The 21,984-nt window shown below is 32.0% G+C and overlaps 1 pseudogene across 1 annotated transcript; it reads left to right on the top strand.

Moving 5' to 3' along the window:
- Positions 1-4,028: 4,028 nt before the first annotated feature.
- Positions 4,029-10,751, top strand: LOC143592573 (potassium transporter 2-like; annotated as a pseudogene). Its single transcript, XR_013145946.1, has 12 exons — positions 4,029-4,539; positions 5,743-5,794; positions 6,153-6,223; positions 6,311-6,545; positions 6,643-6,888; positions 6,984-7,037; positions 7,710-7,970; positions 8,233-8,285; positions 8,357-8,471; positions 8,544-8,798; positions 9,160-9,797; positions 10,201-10,751. The product of XR_013145946.1 is annotated as a potassium transporter 2-like (transcript).
- Positions 10,752-21,984: the final 11,233 nt, after the last annotated feature.

Genomic DNA, 21,984 nt, shown 5'->3' with positions numbered 1-21,984 from the left:
TCTTTTTGGGGGAGATAATAAATAGAATCCAGTGACCGCTGCAAAACACAAATTATATAATAATTAAATAATATGTAAAAATGAAATAAATATAAAAATTTATTGAAATAGGCTATGAAAAACAAAATATGTGTTACCTTGCCAAATATGGTGCAAGAATATATTCTTTATCACCATGATAACTTGATATGTCAAGAATGTGACTTTTAACCTCTTCGGGTGTAAGTCGGCATGCAACTTCGGCTATCGTTGATACACTAAAGATACCCAATGGTCTTTCTTTACGAACGGATTCCTCATAAAAATAGCTTAATTAAGAAGAAAAAACATGATACAGTTAATAAAATTATATATATATATATATATATATATATATATATATGCGGGTATATTGTACAAAATACAAAAACTAACAAACTTACATTGTAAACCAATTAACGAGTGCGGTATCAAGCCAACCTTTGGCAAAGACTTGTATAAGCAGCTCATACTCAAAGCAATCAAATAAGATGTTGGGAAATATACCATCGGGTGTAGAAAAATAGAACGCACGAGATTCACGTGTAAAGCGGTTATGCAATTCATCAACCAAATCTTTAATCCTTCTAGCTCGATTACTTATTACCTTCAAAGCCTTATCTATCGTTTTGTTGCGTTCATCTTCATCCTTATTAGTGGTTTTCTCCACCTTTGGTTGTTCAACATTAATCTCTTTTTTGTCCGGTTGTTCTTCATCCTTATCAATGCGTTTGTTCATTATTGGTTGTTCAATGCTAAGCTCCTTTTGAAGTCGTCCAACTTGATTATCTTCTAGATCAGCCCACTACATTAACAAGAAATTTTTTATATTATAAACACACACATATTACTAAAGTAAAGTGAGTAATTACCAATGAATTGACAACATCATTATCCATATTTAAGTTATATGAATGCTCGTGATTTTCAAGCTGATCGTCTTGGAGCAGAAATGGTACATAGGGTTCATCACCGCTTCTCGGTGCACTATTACTCGGGCCGTTTCTCGAGCCACTTGTTGATTTGTTGGGTGATTCAACATTTAAAATCTACAAATAAACAAATAATGTATTTTCGTTTCATGCATAACCATGGTGGAAGATTGTAGATGCATAAAAGAACCGGCCATGTACTATGAATGCTACTCATGGCTCCGAAAGGGTTAATTCCGTCTGAGCTAAGTCCAAATCGTATGTTTCTAACCTCGTTGCCAAATTCTGGATACATATTATCAATATTTTTCCATTGAGGTGAATCCGCAACATGTCTTAATTTTCCATCATTTATATGATCATCTGAATGCCAACGCAATAACTTTGCTTCTTTTTTCTCATTTGAAAATAATCGTTTTAGTCTTGGTATGATTGGCAAATACCACAACAATTTAGCTGGTTGTCCATTCTTCACATCTTCGTCAACATCAACGGTTTTAGTTTTACACTTATACCTCGAAGCGCCACACTTAAAACATTTATGATCATTTTTGAACTTCTTTCTGTACAACATGCAATCATTTGGACATGCATGTATTCTTTTCACTTTTAATCCCATTGGGCACATAAGTTTCTTTGCTTTGTATAACGAAACTGGCAACTCGTTATCTTCCGGAAGCATTTCATGCACAACCTCTAATAGATATGTGAAACTTACATCACTCCACCCGTACTTAGTCTTTGCGTTAAACAATTTCAAAACAACACTAAGTTTCGAAAATTTCAAACAACCAGTGTATAACGGTTTTTCTGAATCTTCAAATAGACGTTTTAATTTTTCTTGTTCACTGTCACCAATATTAGTCCCTAAATCGTTATACATGTCATTTAAATTGTCATTGACGTCATTTAAATCACCATCGTCATTATCTATTAAATTGTGTTTATCATCACTGTCCTTATTTGACGACGTGCCACGATCAGTAAGTGACTCACCATGCATTGACCAACAAGTATATCTAGGTTTAAAACCACGAGATATCAAATGGTACTCTATTTCATTTATATCATCATATCTTTTGTTGTTTTCATAACTCCTACAAGGACACCAGATCATTTTATCTCCAACTTTCACTTGATTATATTTTGCAGCCTTCAGAAAACCTTTAACGCCATTTATATATGTTTTACCAGTAGATAAACGACCGTACATCAAGTCTTTACGATCCGTCTGAAAAAAACAAATAAATATATGAATATGATGTAAATCGGTTTTCTAAGGCTGCGAATCCTAACCCACTTTTTGAAAATTATATCTCGCATGCATACATTTTAACAAGTTGACATTTAAGAAAAAACCAGCAGCATTTCCCCTTAACTCCCCAAGCATGCGTATAAACCGCAAGCTCGAAAGAGTAAAAGGAATTAATCACCAGATTTTTCTTAAATGTCAACCCGTTAAAATATATACACATCCTAAACGAGATATAATATTCAAAAAGCAGTCCCGAAAAGGGACAATCCAAAATTTATCTCTATTAGATAAATTTTGGACGGGTATATACTCTAAAGGGCTATAAGATTAGTTAGCGAGTAAGTATAATATTAATATTCATAAAAAAAGCTCAAGTTTCTTACCTCCATGAATATGATGAAAGCTTGAAAATGGAAGAAGAGTGGATGAAGAAGAGAATGAACATGAAAAAGAGTATGAGCTGGGCATATATAACGTTACAATTTTCAAATTCTCGTAACTCTATATTTACAGCGGTTTCAAAATTATTTTTTTGAATTTTTTATATATATACAACGGTTATTATCATTTACAGCGGTTCCAAATTAATTTTTTAAATTTCTTATACCTTTACAGCGGTTTTACCGTATTAAATATATTATTATTATTATTTGTGAACTAAAAAACAGCGGTTTTTTTTAAACCGCTGTATACGTTATTTAAGAAACGCTGTAAATTTCCATTTTTGTAGTAGTGATTATTGAAGAACCAATATTTTTAATATTCTTGTAATAATCAATATTGAATATAGGTAATCAATTAAATTATATTAATCAAATACAACATGAATAACTAAAAAACAAGAAACGACATTAAGTACTGGTCAATTGGTTAAATTAAAATATATTTAAATTAAATCTATCTTGATTTCATATAAATCATCAAACAAATTGGTTCCCCTAGTCTTTGGGTTAGGCTAAATGTACCTCCTGGTTGCTTGTCATACCCCCCCCTTGGAAAAACCAACTTTCATATTAACCTTGAAATCATATAATTACCAAATTAGCACAAAAGTAAGGATTTAATATTACTTTTTTACAAGTTGCGTTTTCTTTTTATGATTTCGAGTTTAGGGTTTTGGGTTTCGGTTTTGGGTTTGGGTTTAGGGTTTAGGGTTCGGTTTCGGGTTTTGGTTTTAGGGTTTAGGGTTTAGGGTTCGGTTTCGGGTTTCGGTTTTAGGGTTTAGGGTTCGGTTTCGGGTTTAGGGTTTAGAGTTTGGTTTCGGGTTTAGGGTTCAGTTTCGGGTTTCGGGTTTTGGGTTTTGGGTTTAGGGTTTAGGGTTTAGGGTTTGGTTTCGGGTTTAGGTTTTAGGGTTTAGGGTTTCGGGATTTGGGTTTTGGGTTTATTTTGTAAAAGATAAAGTGGTAAAATAAGGATATTATAAATATATATGCTATTAAAATTAAAAAAAAAATATTATATATATATTTTTATATTAATATTAAAAATATTAATATTAAAAAATAAATTGATAGTAATACTTGATAGTTTTTAATTTGATATATGTAGTGGAGGTCATCAAATGAAAGTAATGTTGTATGGACTATTATGTATATTAATAATGTTAAGAGCTAATTGTAATTTATATAATAAGTTCAGGGGGGAATATATTTAGTAAAAATGGGGTAATGGGGATACGTTTAACCCTAGCCTTTTTCTTTAAACAATTAATAATAATAATAAATTCTTTCCATATAAAAACACACGACCTTTTTCCATTATTTATTAATCAAACTTTAAGCTTTAATTAACCAACATAATCCATTATAAAGGTGACAGAATCCTGATTTGAAACTTATTAAGCCTCACCGCCCTACACACACTTTTGGACCTTTGATTAAATATTCATTCTTTATTACCACATTATTATAATATTATATATTAATATATTAATATACCATCGTCTACATCAACCTATCTGCATAAAGACGACAGACACTAACTAGAAATTCGATCACCTGTTTCCGACACTATTATATTCTCATTCCCATCTGATTATTATTATTATTATTATTATTATTATTAATCCATAACCAAACCCATTGAAATCTTGAAACTTATGTTACATTTCAACCATTCAAAACCTTCCCACCCCATTACTGATTATATAATTAAATTTACCTAAATTCCCACCTCCAGTATTAACCCAATTGTCTATATCTTTATGCTGGTACAGTCATACACCACCATTTTCTTTATTTATTTAAAGATCTAAAAGATGAACTTTGAGGGTCTTTAATGGCGAATAATGCTTAATCTTTTCTGGGTTTTGAAGTTCAGGTACTTGTGTACACTGTAAGTTGTTCAAGTTTTAATCTTTTTCAGTTTTTCGGTTTTCTTGAAGTTGGTTTAATCATAATTTTTGATAAAGATTGGTGCTTTTTATGGGTTTGTTATAATTTTATAAGTGTTGTAAAACTCGCTAGTCGTTAATTCTGATGACGAGGTTGACTAACATGGATTCATCGGGATTAATTTATATGTAAATTTTTAATATTATATATAGTTTTATACAAAACTTTATACATGCGTGTGATAAGCCTTTCGGAGTCCATGCAACTAGTTTCACTAAAGCCGTTAAAAATAATACATACAAAGTTTTATAAATAATTCTTTTAAAAAGTATAATTTTTCAAATATTTTAAAGATTTTGACCAATTTTGGTCGAAATTTGACTGGTACCGATTTCAGAGGCAAATTAGATAGAATCAAATCGGTATTCATTCGATTTATCGCGATTAATCAGCGTCTAATCGTGATTTTCACAACACTGACTTCTACTCAATTTCATTCATATATCATTCATTATATTGCTTTAAAAGTTAAAAATCAAATTTTCATACATTTTGGGTTTCTTGAAAACAAAAAAAATATCAAACCTTAAACGTTGAAGCCATGAACACCAAAAGTTATAGAAGAGAAAATAAAGGAGATATTTTTGGTGAACATTAAGTCATGATTTAAAAGAGAGGGTCCATGTTCTTGTCACGTGGCCATGCTTCCCATCCCCCTAACTCCATCATAAATCATAACTTATTTTTCTTTCTTTTTATGCAAAAATGGTTGCTTTATTCAATCTTGATTCGGTAGTCCTAACAAAAGCTATCAATTTAAGGTAATAGTTACTTAACTATATGCAATAATGTAGAGTTCATTTAGCATGTTTTTGGTAAATCTATATTGTGTGAATAGTTAGGTTGGTGCAAGTTTGGTATACATCAAGAATTATGATTTTTTTTTTTTAGCATAAGTGGAGTGGTCCTGAAAACAGCCTTGAATCTTGTGGGCTCATTTTTTCTGTGATTGATCTGATATTATCATAATATGATTGTCGTTGAGTCATGTGATTGTGATCACTCTTTATACATATTTGTCTTTACATGCTATGGTGTACAAATTAATTACTATTGAATAACTAGTTAAAAAAGTGAAATTAGTTACATCTAATCATTACCCATCCAATTATTTGATCTTTTTTTTTTTTTTTTTTGCATAAAGGGTGTTTCATGTTTGTAAAAGTTGAGCACATTCAGCATGACTTATGAGTGAGGTATGGGTTCTATTCTATTTCACAAGATAAAGATTTTTCTTTTTTGGGTAAAATGAAAAAAAAGTTGAAGACTTTATCTTTTTGCCTTCAAACTTATCACTTATTCAGCATCATCATGGTGCCTATTTCACTTTTCAATGAGTGGGAATTGTAATGTGTACATCAAATTCTTGAAGCAAAGGTATGGGACACCACTAGGGGGTCTATTTACAAATGGGTCTCACTTTCTTGATCCTTAAAAAGCAAATCTTGATTAGAAATATGAGCTGTTTTCATAATTACACTTGATTTTTCTTGTTTGAAATCAGGATTTTGTTGGTATCAATATAAGTTTCAATCTTTATTTCATTTGATTCAGCCACAGTGAATCCAAAGGAAAAATCTTGAAGCATGGATATGGAAAATGGAAAATGTTGGCAGAATTCGAAGGTTTAAGCGATAAAGTTTTTGTTTTTCTTCGTTTTTGGTTAACTTTTGTTAAATGTTTATTAAGATTTGTTTGTTAAATGCATTTAGAAGAATTCTTGGAGGACAACATTGCTGTTAGCTTATCAAAGTCTTGGTGTAGTCTATGGTGACCTCAGCACATCTCCACTTTATGTTTACCGAAGCACATTTGCTGAAGATATTCATCACTCGGAAGCAAATGAAGAGATTTTCGGTGTACTTTCGTTCGTTTTCTGGACTTTAACGCTCGTCCCGCTTTTCAAATACGTCTTCATCGTTCTCAGAGCTGATGATAATGGTGAAGGTAACCACAAACCACTAGATGTTACTTTATTTATGAGTTTATGAATTCCAATTAACTAAAGTTTAAGAGTTATGTTAACTGTTTAGTTGATGTTTAGGTGGTACTTTTGCGCTTTATTCCTCAATATGTCGGCATGCTAAAGTAAGCCTGTTACCAAATAGACAGATTGCTGATGAATCATTATCTACGTATAAGTTGGAGCAATCTCCCGATCGGAAGTATAATTCTAAAGTGAAAATGTTGCTTGAAAAGTATAAGTTTTTGCACACGGCTTTATTAATCTTGGTTCTTCTCGGCACTTGTATGGTTATTGGTGACGGGCTCCTAACTCCCGTCATATCTGGTAATAATATCGTTAACATTGAATTTTATTTTCGAAGCGCATTTTTAGTTTATGATAGTTAGCATAATGTGTTTCTTTTTGTTTTCTGTTTGTAGTTTTCTCTGCAGTATCTGGCCTTGAGTTATCAATGCCTAATAATCATCATCAATGTGAGTTTTAAAGACCCCTCTTTTACATTTGGCATCATTTGGAACTATTGGAATGATGTCGTGTATGCGTTTGTGTGATCATTAAATGGTAAAATAGAATTTGTGATGAGGTGCTGATACAAGAGTTGACTGACTCTTACTCGGACCAGTTGGCCCAAAACATCAAACGGGTATAACTTGGGCCAGGAGTAATTTGGCCCAACTGTCAGACCCAAATTTCATCGTCAAGCAAGAGTTATCCCAAATTTTGCAAATTCTCAATTGTTTCTTATTTAGCCCGAACAAGTGAATCTCGAATTAACTTAATTTACGTCTTTATTTATAGTCTTAGTTTAGTAATTATGAGTCAATTTAAAATTTCAGAAATTGGCAAACCAGTCATATGTAGAATTTTCTATTAAAAGCATTCGGTTCTAATCAAATGTCTTTTGAGAATATTTCTCTATTTATCTTTCTGTTTCCACTATGTGTCAATTTATGTGACTTTTAGGCCATGATAACTAGTTTTAAAGCGCACGTCCAAACACCCTTTTTTGCAATTCATCATTTGAATGAATTCTTTTTGGAACTGTCCGAAAGGATATAGATTTTCGCTTTTCAAAAAAAGCATATTATTTTGCATGACTGAATTATTTTTATGGTGATCTATTGTAACATAATTCCAACTTGCAGATGCGGTGATCCCCATTACTTGCTTTATATTAGTGTGCCTATTTGCTCTACAACACTATGGCACACATCGGGTAGGTTTCTTTTTTGCTCCAATCGTGTTAGTATGGCTGATATGCATAAGTGCTCTTGGGTTATACAATATAATCCATTGGAATCCACATGTTTATCAAGCTCTTTCGCCATATTACATGTTAAAGTTCTTCAAGAAGACCAAAAAACAAGGTTGGATGTCATTGGGAGGAATTTTACTGTGCATAACAGGTAAAAAGTTTAAGTCTTTTTAAGTCTTTGGTGTCAAATTTACTGTCTTTAGTGAATTTTTTAGTCAAATGCGCTCACCTGCAACTTCAAGATTGAAAAAGTTCTTGAAATTCAAGAAATTATTTTTCCAAATACAAGTACTAAACTTGGAGAAAGTTAATGTTTATCATTTTGACTTTTTTAGAGTCAAGATAGACATTAGTTTGGGACTAAGTTTGACCTGAAAAGTCAATGTAGTTTGATTGGTCAACTGCACTTGCAGGCTCGGAAGCAATGTTCGCAGATCTTGGTCACTTCTCTTACGCTGCAATCCAGGTAAACGGTATTTTTGTTACTTGCTGTATGATATTTACCAATATCCTGAAATTCCCAATTTGCCCTTACAGATTGCATTCACATTTCTGGTTTATCCGGCACTCATACTTGCTTATATGGGTCAAGCAGCTTACTTATCAAAAAACCACCAAGCTGATCAAATAAGCTATTATGTCTCGGTACCAGGTACATGTTTGACTTTTTACACGGTCAAAATGTGAATAAACAGCGGTTTGACCCAAGCCCGTGTTGTTTCAGAAAGTTTGAGGTGGCCCATGCTTGCAATAGCCATCCTTGCTTCAGTTGTAGGAAGCCAAGCAATTATAAGCGGAACATTCTCAATTATCAACCAAAGTTTGTCACTCGGTTGTTTTCCGAGAGTCAAAGTTGTGCATACCTCTGACAAGATTCATGGTCAAATCTACATACCCGAGATCAATTGGATACTCATGATCCTATGCATTGCTGTCACTATAGGTTTCCGTGACATTAAACACATGGGAAATGCATCTGGTAGGTCCTACAAACTAGGAGTCTTCATGGGTCGGTTTTGAGTTTAAACAGAACCAAAAACTAATAATTCGGTTTTTGAAAACCGTTCAGTTTCGAATTTTTCGGTAATTTAGGTTCAATATTTTTTTTATAATTTATTGATTAATTGATTATTTACATTTGGGCTAAAATACTTGTGGTACACTATTTTGTTAAATTTTTATAAATTAATAAAATACAAAAATCCATACATTTGGTTTGGTTTCTTCAGTTTTAGTTACATGTAAAACCTAAACTGATCCGAACATCTGTCGTTTTTTTATATTATTTAACAAATCATAATTTGAATTCTACTAATATTTGGTGTTCATTTTCATTGCAGGATTGGCGGTAATGGCGGTAATGTTGGTGACAACCTGCCTCACATCTTTAGTAATAATTCTTTGTTGGCATAAACCGCCAATTATCGCTCTCGTTTTCTTACTTTTCTTCGGGTCAATCGAACTACTCTACTTCTCGGCTTCGTTAGTCAAGTTCCGCGAAGGCGCGTGGCTTCCGATATTACTATCACTCTTCCTAGTAACCGTCATGTTCGTTTGGCACTATGCAACCATCAAGAAATATGAATATGACCTTCACAATAAGGTCTCTTTAGAATGGCTTCTAGCCTTGGGTCCCACTTTGGGCATTTGTAGGGTCCCCGGGATCGGGCTCGTGTTTACTGACTTAACATCAGGAATTCCTGCAAACTTTTCGCGGTTTGTTACAAACCTCCCGGCTTTTCACCGTATCTTGGTGTTTGTATGCGTGAAATCCGTGCCTGTCCCGTTTGTCCCTCCGGATGAAAGGTACCTACTTGGTCGTGTGGGCCCCGTGTCTCTTCGTGCTTATAGGTGCATTGTGCGGTACGGGTATCGAGATGTTCACCAGGATGTTGATTCGTTCGAGTCGGATCTTGTTAAGAGGCTTGCGGATTTTATTCACTATGATTGGTGCCGCTACAAACGAGTATTGATCGAGGTAATTGTTATGTATATCTTAAAACTACTCAAATTCATTTTTTTAGGTAAACGGGTCAAAAAAATCATATAGGTCAAACGCTTTGACCTGTGTCATTGTCATTTGTCAAGTCAACCGAGCCTGGGCTGTTTTTGACTAGTATACTATTAATGACCCATTTCAACACGAAGCTATTTTGACCAATTACCCAACCCGCAAATTTACATTTTGAGTTGTACGGGTTATTCAATTTTTTTATCTAAACGGGTCCAACAAATCGTATAAGTCAAATGGGTCGACCTGTTTTCAGGACAATCCAACCTTAGCCCGGCCTGGTTTCGACTCATACTATAAACGACCCATTTCAACCAGAACCTTTCGGACTCGTTACACAACCCGCAAATTGACATTTCCACCCATGCAGGTAACGAGGATCATCCATCTGCTTCCGAGAGGTCATCGGGCGAACACCGACTAGCGGTGGTAGGAAACATGGAGTTCTCTAGAAGCCTGGTTTTTGAGGTGGATGAAAACATGCAACAAGAAAGCGTGTCGTGCGGGTTCCAAAGCGTTGAAAGCATAGGTGACATCATCGAAATGAGTGCACCCAAAGAGAGACGGGTTCGGTTCGCCATTGAAGACCCGGAAGACCCGACCGAGGCTCAAATGAGACAAGAACATGAAGACTTGATGGCAGCTCAACAAAGTGGGACTGCTTTCATACTCGGACATTCACATGTGAAAGCGAAACAAGGGTCGTCGGTTTTTAAACTGTTAGCGATTAACTTCGGGTATAATTTCTTGAGGAGGAATTGTCGGGGCCCGGATGTTGTTTTGAAGGTCCCTCCAGCATCTCTGTTGGAAGTTGGCATGGTTTATGTTGTATAAACATAGGTTTGTGTAGGTAGTTTCTGTTCATAATATTGAAATATGAAAGATTTTGGAGTTTGCCAAATTAATGCTTTTTTTTTGTTCTGTTTTATTTCACAAATTATTAAAGGTTTATACATAACTCTGTAGGTTAAACAGGTTTGTAAGAACAAATTTTTTTTGTAAAAAGGTAGGTTCAAATTTAGTTATGTTTTGTACTCTTAAATAACATGCTAACATAGTAACATTAGCATGTAAATTCAACCTAGTGTGTTTTGAACTTTGTGTTGACATGATCCATAATGGGTATCCATGGCCCATACTCATAGTTTTAGAGACTAGTATGTGAGTTTGTTTTTATGCTCAAAGAACACCGGCTTACCAACGAACCTACAAATTATTACACATATGTACAAATGAAGATTGCCCATTCTATAATTTCTTCAAATTAAAACATATTTAACTACCAAGTTTACACTCATACACATATACAGTGTTCTAACATGCATTGATGATATTTGAAGGATATATATTCCTATGATCTCTCTCTTTTAGACAAACATATGCCTAAATAAATAAAGTCGTAATTAACTTCTCTTTTTCGCAAGGCGTCTCAGTCTTTGAACGCCTAAAACTTATAATAAAATTGCGGCCCTATTCATTAAAAAAAAGTTTGTTTTTGATCTTGTGACGTCATCTATCGCATGTATAATTTATGGACCACATACCTTATCCTTAAACAGTGGCAGAGCCAGGATTTTACTCTTATGGGTTCGGAATTTTTCGGTGTTCGATCTTTTTCCGGCGTCAAAGTTTCCAGACAAGGATGGCTCGGGTCGGTCAAGGGGCCAAATAAGTAAAACGCAATATCACTATCATAACAAATGTACATCATCGTTGTATTTTGTACAGAAGATACTTTTCTCAACAAACCATTCCCATCGCCTACTCTTAAATACACACTTTCCCGTTAAAACAAACACACTCAAATCAAATCTCAATCACAAAACCCACCTCCTATTCTCACCAAATCCCCAGTTCACCCGGATCAGATCCAATATAACTGCACTGATTATTTAATTGATTATTATCTTTTAAGAAGTGATTTCTTGTTACTTCTCCACCACCATCTTCCACTCGTACATCCAAAACATCGGCCACCAATCTCCAGTCTTTCTTAGCTTCTTCACGCTCAGGCGCAATATCCTGCCTCATATGCCTCGAACGCATCCTCCCTACGCGCCTCCACGCGCGGCGCATCGGATACAAATTCGGTCTGGAACTGCCCGAGTTCCCGAAAACCCTGATCCCTAAGAATTATTATTTATTGTTTCTGTGGTAAAGTTGAAAACCCTGTTCATGATCCGTGGGTTTTACCGCATTCTTGTGGGGAGAGATGTGAGGGGTTTATAGGTGTTTGTGTGGGAAGGTAGAAGTTAAATTTCCATTTATACAACTGGAAGCATCTATTGAAGTACTTATTTTCAATACAACAACACATACACTTTGCATCTTCATCATAATCCCAATTGCTCTAAGATTTTATTCCCAAACAATGGCTTCATCATCATCCTTCAGAACTCCCATAATCAGTATTAATAACCCATGAAGGCCATTGAATAAGTTTCTTCACCCATCTTGGGATGCCATCAGAATCTCTAATGGGTTATTAATACTGATTATGGGAGTTGAAGGACGAGGATGAAGCCATTGTTCGGAAATAAAATTTTAGAGCAATTGGGATTAATTATGATGAAGATGCAAAGTGTATGTGTTGTTGTTGGGAAAATTCCCAAAATGATCCAAAACAAGATAGAGAAAAATAAAAAGATCTTAATTATGTTAACATTCTCAAAACAACCCAATAAATATGTATTGAGGCGACGAGTTGGGAAAATAAACGACGAGATTTTTTAACCAATTAAAATGTGACATGTGTAAAGGTTCTGACACACAACAAACGAGATTTTTAAAAATCTCGTATGGTCCGGCCATATTTTTAACTTAATTAACTTTTTAAAAAACCATCTCTCCAGACGGTTTTTTATGTTTCTCGTCTGGTCCGTTCATATTAATTTTTTCTTGAGATTTGAGCTTTTTTAATCTCATCTTGGTAGACGCATTTTGATTGAATTTCGTCTTCCAAGTTCATATTCCAAAGTTTCTTATCTGGTGGTTATAAAAGTTAAAATATCGTCTGGACCGATAGGATTTTTCGTATTCCGTCTTGACCGACAATGTCTTTTATTATTCCGTCTAATCCGACGGTATTTTTAATTATGTTTTAGGTAGACCCCACTTTCCTAAATTAAACTATCAACTTCTTCAAGTATTGATTCATCTTCATCTTCAAGTATTTATCTAGTTAGCTTTCAATTAGGTTTTATGGAATTTGATAATATTGTAGGGTACGGTATTGAACAATATATTCATCTCCAAACGTTGAGATTATGTTACCGTCGTAGTACAATCCCAAAAACCCAGGACCCAAATCCGCAACCTCGACTCGATCTCCTCTCTTATACTTCATTTCGCTAAAGTGTAGTTATGAGATTGATGGATCGGAGTTATAGATATAAGAAGATATAGATATGAGAATAAAAGAGGATTTGAACTTACAAGATAAGAAACTTTGGAATATGAACTTGAAGACGAAATTCAATCAAAATGCGTCTACCAAGACGAAATTAAAAAAGCTCAAATCTCAAGAAAAAATTAATATGAACGGACCAGACGAGAAACATAAAAAAACCGCCTAGAGAGACGGTTTTTTAAAAAGCTAATTAAGTTAAAAATATGGTCGGACCAGACGAGATTTTTAAAAATCTCGTCTGTTGTGTCAGAACCTTTACACATGTCACCTTTTGATAGGTTAAAAAATCTCGTCGTTTATTTTCTCAACCCGTCGTCTCAGTACATATTTATTGGGTTGTTTTGGGAATGTTGACATAATTAAGATCTTTTTATTTTTCTCTCTCTTGTTTTGAATCATTTTGAGAATTTTTTTGTGGTTGTATTGAAAATAAGTACACTTCAAAATGCTTTAATTTATAGAGTAAATTGTGTGAATAATGTTCGATGACCGATTTGATATAAAAGTAGCACAACGTGCATGATAAAATTCTCCCAACACGTGTACGGTTCAAAACATTTGATAGTTAAGTTAGGAATAAGATTCGAAACTCTGTGTCCTTTCTAAATTCGAATTCACACATTTTCAATTTGTTATTATTTGATATAAATAAAATGTTGTTCTTGAGTATAAAATATTTCCTACTAGTTAACTAGTGTTTTTCCTGGCGCGTTGCGTCGGGGCTGGTTGGTAAATACACGAGCGGTGGTAAAACACAAGCGTTGATACGGTAAGTCGACGCGAATTCGGTCGATTTCAGTTACGTGCGTTATTGTATAGGAACTAAGACAAAATTATAACAAAAAAATTATAAAAGTTGGGGTGGACCAATGGTGTGCATCGGTCGGTAAAACACGATCATTTGTAAAACCCGACCGTTATTGATCCCGGACGTTGAGGTGATTGAGTCTACGCAAATTCAGTCGGTTTTCGTGATGTTCGTTACGGTACCAGAACTAAAAAACAAAAATCAACATCCGGTCAGTTTTCGTTACGGTACTGGATTTAAAACAAAATGCGGTGAGTTTATGCGAATTCGATCGGTTTCCGTCGTGCTCGGCACGGTATCGTAACTAAAACAAAATAATAAAAAAGAACAAAATTTTTTTGCATTCAGTAGGTTTTCTTACGATTATTACGGCCGAAACAAAAAAAAACTATCAATAGGGGGTTCCGCAAAGTGGCCCAGTCGGTGCTTTGCGACACCAAACTCTTTAATTATATTATATAATAATACTAGTCTAAACAAGCAGCCACGGGTGGCTTGTGACACGCTTTGTTTATGTGCATAGGTGTAAACATTAACAAAGTTATATATATATTTATTAAAAAATAAACAACTTGGTTCGTGAGTCGACTTGAACTCGGCTCGTTTATACATGAGTTGATTCAAGCTTTAACTTTGTATTGTGCTTGTATTATATGCATGTTTTCTCTACAGGTTTTAGAGATTACAAAGTTTTGAAAACACTTGACAATATAAAGCTTAGCAGAGTGAGCTAAAACATAATCGAACTGCATTTACTCATTCAAAGGGTAATTTGGTACTATTCTTTTAACGAGGTTACTGAAATGTGATTGTTATATATCTTTTCGTGACGTGCAGGCTCAGGTGCAATCGTTAAAGCAACGGTTTAAAAATTTTAGATGAGATTTTACTGATGGATGATTTGCCGGTTTTTGGAGCCTTGGGTTTAGCATCTAACTTACTTGGTGACTCTCTTAGAAGTGGCGCTAATATCCCGTCTATGCACCCAAGTATATAAGTTAAAAGAGTTATAAAACACGATTTTAGTTCTTGTGGTTTGACACCCATATAACCCGTTTATTCCATTAGATTAATTTTGACCTTTTTTATTTCTATAGTTTCATTTTCATATCCATTAAAGTCCAACCAACTGACCACGTTTAAATGTTTTGTCAAATTTTTTTTATCAAAAGACCAAAATACCCACCCTTGGATTATATTTGCTACTTGTCATGTTAATAAAATCTTAGTGGCTACATCTGGTATTAATATACTTTTATTTCAAGTGAGTCCCAAAGACTATATTATGTCGACTAAGCAACACAATAATCTCAGTTGTTATAATAAAAACAAGTTCCGAATTTTGACATTACACAAAACAAGAAAACCCGGCTAAAGGCTTAAATGCTTGTTTACACTCGTTCATTAAAATTTGTTTATGTTCATTTGTTTGCATTCATTCATGTTTATCACTTTACGTTCCTTCATTTATCTTCGCCGCCAATACATTCAAATATATTTTTTTTATTCTTTAGTATGAGTTTCCTTTTGCTCACCGAACATAATTTGTAGAACCATGTGTGATAGGCGTCAATATTTCTAATGCTTGCTAGACAGGTGAATTTTTCGTTCTCTAAATTCAGAAAGTAAAGTTATGATCATTCTGTATTAGAAGACAAAAAAAGTGTTGGGATCAAGAATACTTATTGTCGTATTCTCTTATTCAAGGGTTTTTGAAGCAAATCTTCAAGTGACAGTCTGTTTCTATACAACAAATTTGTGGTTTGGTATTGGGTCAGTTCAACACAATGTTTCTAGTCACCTATAGTCATGCATTTTTGTCAATATTGGTGACAAGACAACTAATTAAAATGATGATGAAGATGCAAAGTGTCTGTGTTGTTGTATTGGAAATAACTCATAACTCGGTATTTCAATTTATAGACTGAACGAGATGCTTTAGTTGTATAAAAAGAAATTACCCTTATATCTAAGTAATCCAATTCTGGTAATCCATCTTATCTCTTTGTCATCTCTCTCTCCCTCTTTAATTATATGTGAGCACATGTAATGTCACCTTTAATTTGTATTATCACCTTTAATTTGCATCTCATGTATCCATTCTTATGGCACACGCATCCACTTCATGAAAATTGGAGTAAACACAGACTATGATGTGTAACCAAAATACATTAGAAATATCAAGACATGTATATAACAAAATAACCGAGTTTAACCAGTCTAACCGATTGTAGCTCTAGTTTTCAAATCGTTTGGGTAACTTAAACCAAACACAACTGATCGACTCGTATATATTTTCAACCGTGAGCTTAAGCGGGCCCCTTGATTCGTGAACAACCGTAGCCTTAAAACTCTAGTGATTCTACTCTTTCCTCTTATTATGAATATGTTTTTACAACTTTACAAAGTATATCTTTTTTATTGTAAACTCACCAATAACATACCATTTTACATGATAAAATAGGACATTAAATCATATTCAACAAAAATATGATGTTACCTATATAACTATATCTCCTCATAATTTGCCTATATTATATTGCTGGAATTAGTCGATTTACATACCAAGTAAGTGCTATAACACGTATTTTGTTGATCAATGTTTCTATAATAACCCATGTTGTAATGGAACCAAGGTATACTGGTGCTTATGCTTTATTCTGTTACTAGGGTAATAGCCCGTGTTAAACAACAAATTCAAGCAACACAAAATGTTTTTAAACTTTCAGACTAAAAAATTAACCATTTACATTGTCTAGATATTAAAAATTACATAAGTTAATGTATATTGAACAACCAAAAAACATCAACAAAAGACATAAACATGTTCTTTCATATTAAATCACCATCAACTTCTTCAAACATTCTACCTAAAGAAACTCATAATTTGCTTCACCACCTGAAAATATAATAAGCCAATAGCATCCGAATTAAATATACAATTAACAGAATAACATATTTAATAATAAGTAACATTTTAACATTAATAAAGTTGTTAAATACAAGTAACAAATCTAAAAGTTAGAAAATAAACTAATTAGAAACTCTAAACTGTCTGATCATGTACTACTTGTGTTAACCTTAACAAAATAATCAAAAGTCAGTTATATAAAAGATAGACTATAGACTATATTAATTAGCTTGAACATGTATTACTAAATTAACTTTTAAATTACTCTGTTGAAAGTTTAATATAGGTCAGTGAATGTTTAACATGTATTACAAAAACTAAATTTACAAAGACTAAGGTTTGGTTGTAAAATAAAATAAATAAAACCAAATTAACTTTTAAAATTAGTTTGTTGAATGTTTAACATAGGTTAGTGAATCGGAGAAACGTTTACCACACGGACAAAAATTACAGAAAAATGCAAATACTAAATAAAATTTTTTACGTGATATCAAAATATCATTTTGTAAAATCTTATGTTTTGTAATGAAATTTGATTATGATTATTTAGTTTTGACATAATTGTAAATTTGAAATGATATTATTTAGCATATAGTATGTAACTGAATATTTGACTAAACATTAAGTTTGAATATAATTAAAACGGTTTATTGTAAATCTTTTTTTTCCTAAAATAAATGATTGATTATATTCAAAATGTATATTTAGAATGTATTCTAATATAATAAATTTTATATTTCAATATTTAAGGTTAATCAAAATCGTTTAATATTTAATAATAATACGTTGCTTAATTTAGGAATGAAATAATAATAATAATAATAAATTCTTTTATTATCGTTATTATAGTCAAACCTTTAAATATATTTGAATTTCAAATTTTTGTAAAAATGTAAATTATTATTATTATTAAATTATAAAATTTTTGAATAAAAACGGATTAAATTAATGTAGATTAATATTTTAGAAACTTACAAAAATAGATTATATTTGGAAAATCAATATTATACTTTTTTGTTTAATTTTAAAAATCACTATTATGATTTAGTAAATTTATTAAATTTATAATTCAAATTATTAATAAAAATTTAGAAACTTTATGATTATATACGGTTATATAATTTTATTTAATATTATATAAAAACATAAATTAGTTATTTAATTATAGTTAATTTAGTCTAACCTTTAAATATAGTAAGTAATAATTTGAACTTGAATTTCAAATTATAGTTAAAAGGTCAACTAATAAAATTCAAATTTAAGTAAAAATGTCAAGTATTATTATTATTATTATTAAATTATAAAATTCTGAAATAATAACGGATTAAATTAATGTAGATTAATATTTTTAGAAACTTCTAGAATAAATTATATTTGGAAAATCAATATTATACTTTTTGTTTAATTTTAAAAATCAGTATTATGATTTAGTAAATTTACTAAATTTGTAATTCAAATTATTAATAAATATTTATAAACTTTATGATTATATACGGTTATATAATTTTATTTAATATTATATAAAAACATAAATTATTTCCTTAATTATAGTTAATTAAGTCAAACTTTTAAATATAGTAAATAATAATTTGAATTTGAATTTCGAATTATAGTCAAAAGATTAACTAATAATGGAATCAGTTGTGAACATTAATATTTTTATTAAATTCTAGAATAAATTATATTTGGAAGAAATAAATTATATTTGGAAATTTAAACTTTTTAAGCAAATCGTTTAACTTACCAACTTAAACGTTTGACCAGCAATTAAATAAAAAAAATCAACTTTAATTTAAATTTGGAAATTTAAACTTTTTAAATCAAATCTTTTGGAAATTTAAACTTTTTAAATTAAACCGTTTAACTTACCAACTTAAACGTTTGACCAGCAATTAAATAAAAAAATCAACTTTAATTTAAATTTGGAAATTTAAACTTTTTAAATCAAATCGTTTGGAAATTTAAAATTTTTAAATCAAATCGTTTAACTTACCAACTTAAACGTTTGACCAACAATTAAATAAAAAAAATCAACTTTAATTTAAATTTGAAAATTTAAACTTTTTAAATCAAATCGTTTTAAAAAAAATAGAAGGTGAATGATGGTAAGTTTAGACGTTTTGGAATATTGACTTAGCATTTACAAATTTCAAATTTAACTTAAATTTGGAATTTAAAATTTGAAATTGTAATCGTTTTAGAAATAACAATTAAAATAAATATAAAACCATATCGAAAAACCTTACCGAAAAAAGATATTACCTTGCCGGTCAACCCAATATTCACCTACAACAAAGCCAAACCAAACACCATCAACAATGAACAACAATGGATGGACTCTTAATCTTGGATTTATCATTAATTATAAAACAAAATTGTAACCATACATTTGGTTTATTTTCACCCTTTCCAACAACGCCGGACCACCACTGGCACCCAGGGTTTCCAAATAGAACCCGACACTGTAGGTTTCCAAATACTCCTTTTGTGAGATTATGAAATCTCATCTTATATATGATTAAATTCTTTGATGAGTGAAATTCTACATTCTCCTTAACTCTTTATATGAAACAAAAGTTTCATTATACATCTCTCCTTCATGTGAGGTCTATATATTCCCATTTGAACTCATCAACTCCTCGTATAAAATTTTACTCTTCGATGGATTATTATAAGAACAACTTATCTTCCACAAATTATCATACCTCAATGATCAATACAAGTTGAGCGGTTTAGGTAGCGGATGCAAGCGGGTTTGGGTTACAATAGGTTCATGTCAAAACCATTGGCGGACAAATGTCCGGCGTGGGCCACCGGAAAAACACTGAGTTTTGAAGTTATATTGTAATGTTATACAGAAAACCCAAAGTTAACCCACTTATAAAATATGAGGTGAACCCTTGACAAAACTAAACAAGTGGTGTAGTGTATAAGACATGAGTTATTAAGTATAAGGTCTTAGGTTTGATTCTTGTGTTTTCTTTTATAACTTTTTTATACATGTGCTAAATGGTGTATTTTTGGGTTTTAGAACTTTCAGACCCTCAAAAGTCACAACCACTAGTCCCCCACTCTCCACAGTCCACCCTCCGCCTCTGTCCACCGCCGGCCGCCGCACCTCACCACGGACCACCGTTGCGCCTCATGGCCTCACCCTGTTGCCCTGCCACTTGGACCACAAGGTTTCTGATACTGACTTACTTTGGTTTTTTAAAATTTTTAATTCTTAAATTTAAATTGTTAATTTGTTAGCTTTTTACATGTTAATTTATTTAATTCTTTGTTTACATGCTAGTTTGTTAATTTATTAGAAGTTTAAGCATCTTGAATAGTTGTTTCATAGTTTAATGCACATATTCATGATCATTAATTTGTGTTATTTATTATTTATTTTTTATAAAAATAACGATTTTGTTAGTGCGATTGTTGAACTGTGCATGACCCGAATGGCCGAACCAAACCGTCAAACGACCCAACATTTTTAATGTCTGACCTTATGAAGTTGAAGCATCTAAAAACAATAAACCGCATCAAAAAAATTTATGGATCCGTCACTATGTGGGAGCGTCGATGGGTGTGTCAATGGCGGTGACGATGGTGCCAACGCCAACAAGTATTTTTATGTTTTAGTGACGAACAATGGCATGAATTATACTAATTTATTTGAACATTTTAAGTTAAGTTTTATATTAGTTGTCCGTTTTGATACATCAACTAATTTAAATATATCTAAAATGAATCGTTACTAATTAATTTGAGTTGATCCAATTAAACTCATACAATTTATTTTGACCTATCCATTTTCTAAACAACGGAACATGATTGGCATCTATAGCAACATCATAATGATGTTAATTTGAAGAAAAAATCAAATAGTTTTATTTTGATCCTTTAGCATAACTTATTTAGATGATGCTAACTTTTTTAGAACTTTCTAAGTTAACAAGTTTAATCATAGTTGTTTATTTTGACCCGTTAACGATTAACTAAGTTTAAGATATCAAATTTGACTAATCGAATAACTTGGGTTAACTCAAATAAACATATATAATATTATTATTTTTTAAATCATTTCATTTTTTAAGTAATGAATTATGATTAATGCCTATGAGATCCTCATTATCCATAGAAAAAATTAAATCCAATATAGAATGAAAAAAAACATAAAGACAATGGTTTATATTGGGATTAACCTACGACTTGTGTTGAGATGTCCTGTCGATCACAACTCACTTTGCATCGACCAAGGAGAGGAAAGGTGGAACAAGCTTCCAATAAAGTTAAATGGCTTGTTCATAAGTTAGGCATCGATCCCAAAATAGCTAAACAAAATTTGACTTCTAAATTTTAAACACATATCATATGTTTTTCAAAGGTGAACATAAGAGTTGTGTAACCTTTTAAATATTCGCTTTTGAGTGTTGAAAACTTTAGACGACTATGGTCTTCAACACACTTCAATAATTTCATCATACGAAAACGTTTTGTATTTGTCGCTTTGCTTTTACATAAAAACACGTCCCTTCAATCCAATCGTAAAACCAAACACGTGAACGTACTATATCCAAACACAATTAGGTACATGGCTAACTTTTCATTCGTTTTCGGTAGATTCTGTTCTACGTTAAAATCAAATAGATAAACATCAAAAGTTTAAAACAACCACTCTTATTTTGCCACGAAGTTAAAGGACCATTAGTTTGAATTATTCTTCAACCTTAGAGTGGATGTTACCAAACTAGTTTTTATATACATTAACCAATTGAACAAATAAGCAAAAGGTAAGAATCATGTTCTTAAAGCATTTTTATTCGACCACTTAATCATTATTCACACACCCCCACTCTCTATCCAATCATTCATCGTGTATTTCACCAAAACACTACATGCAATGAATGACCTTATTGGCTCTTATTAATTACCTTGTTTTGGCAAGATTAATAAGTGTTTAATTAAGAATATTATTATTGTAACTTGCACGATTAATTAACACTTACGAATGATTAGAATTTGTGAAAAGGTTTAT

This window comes from Bidens hawaiensis, unplaced genomic scaffold, assembly GCF_021521415.1.
Source record: "Bidens hawaiensis isolate Kalapana, Puna unplaced genomic scaffold, B.hawaiensis_p1.1 tig00001685_1, whole genome shotgun sequence".
NCBI classification, from domain to species: Eukaryota; Viridiplantae; Streptophyta; class Magnoliopsida; order Asterales; family Asteraceae; genus Bidens; species Bidens hawaiensis.
Note: the sequence above shows the minus strand (reverse complement) of the source record. Positions and strands in the feature narration are given on the sequence as shown.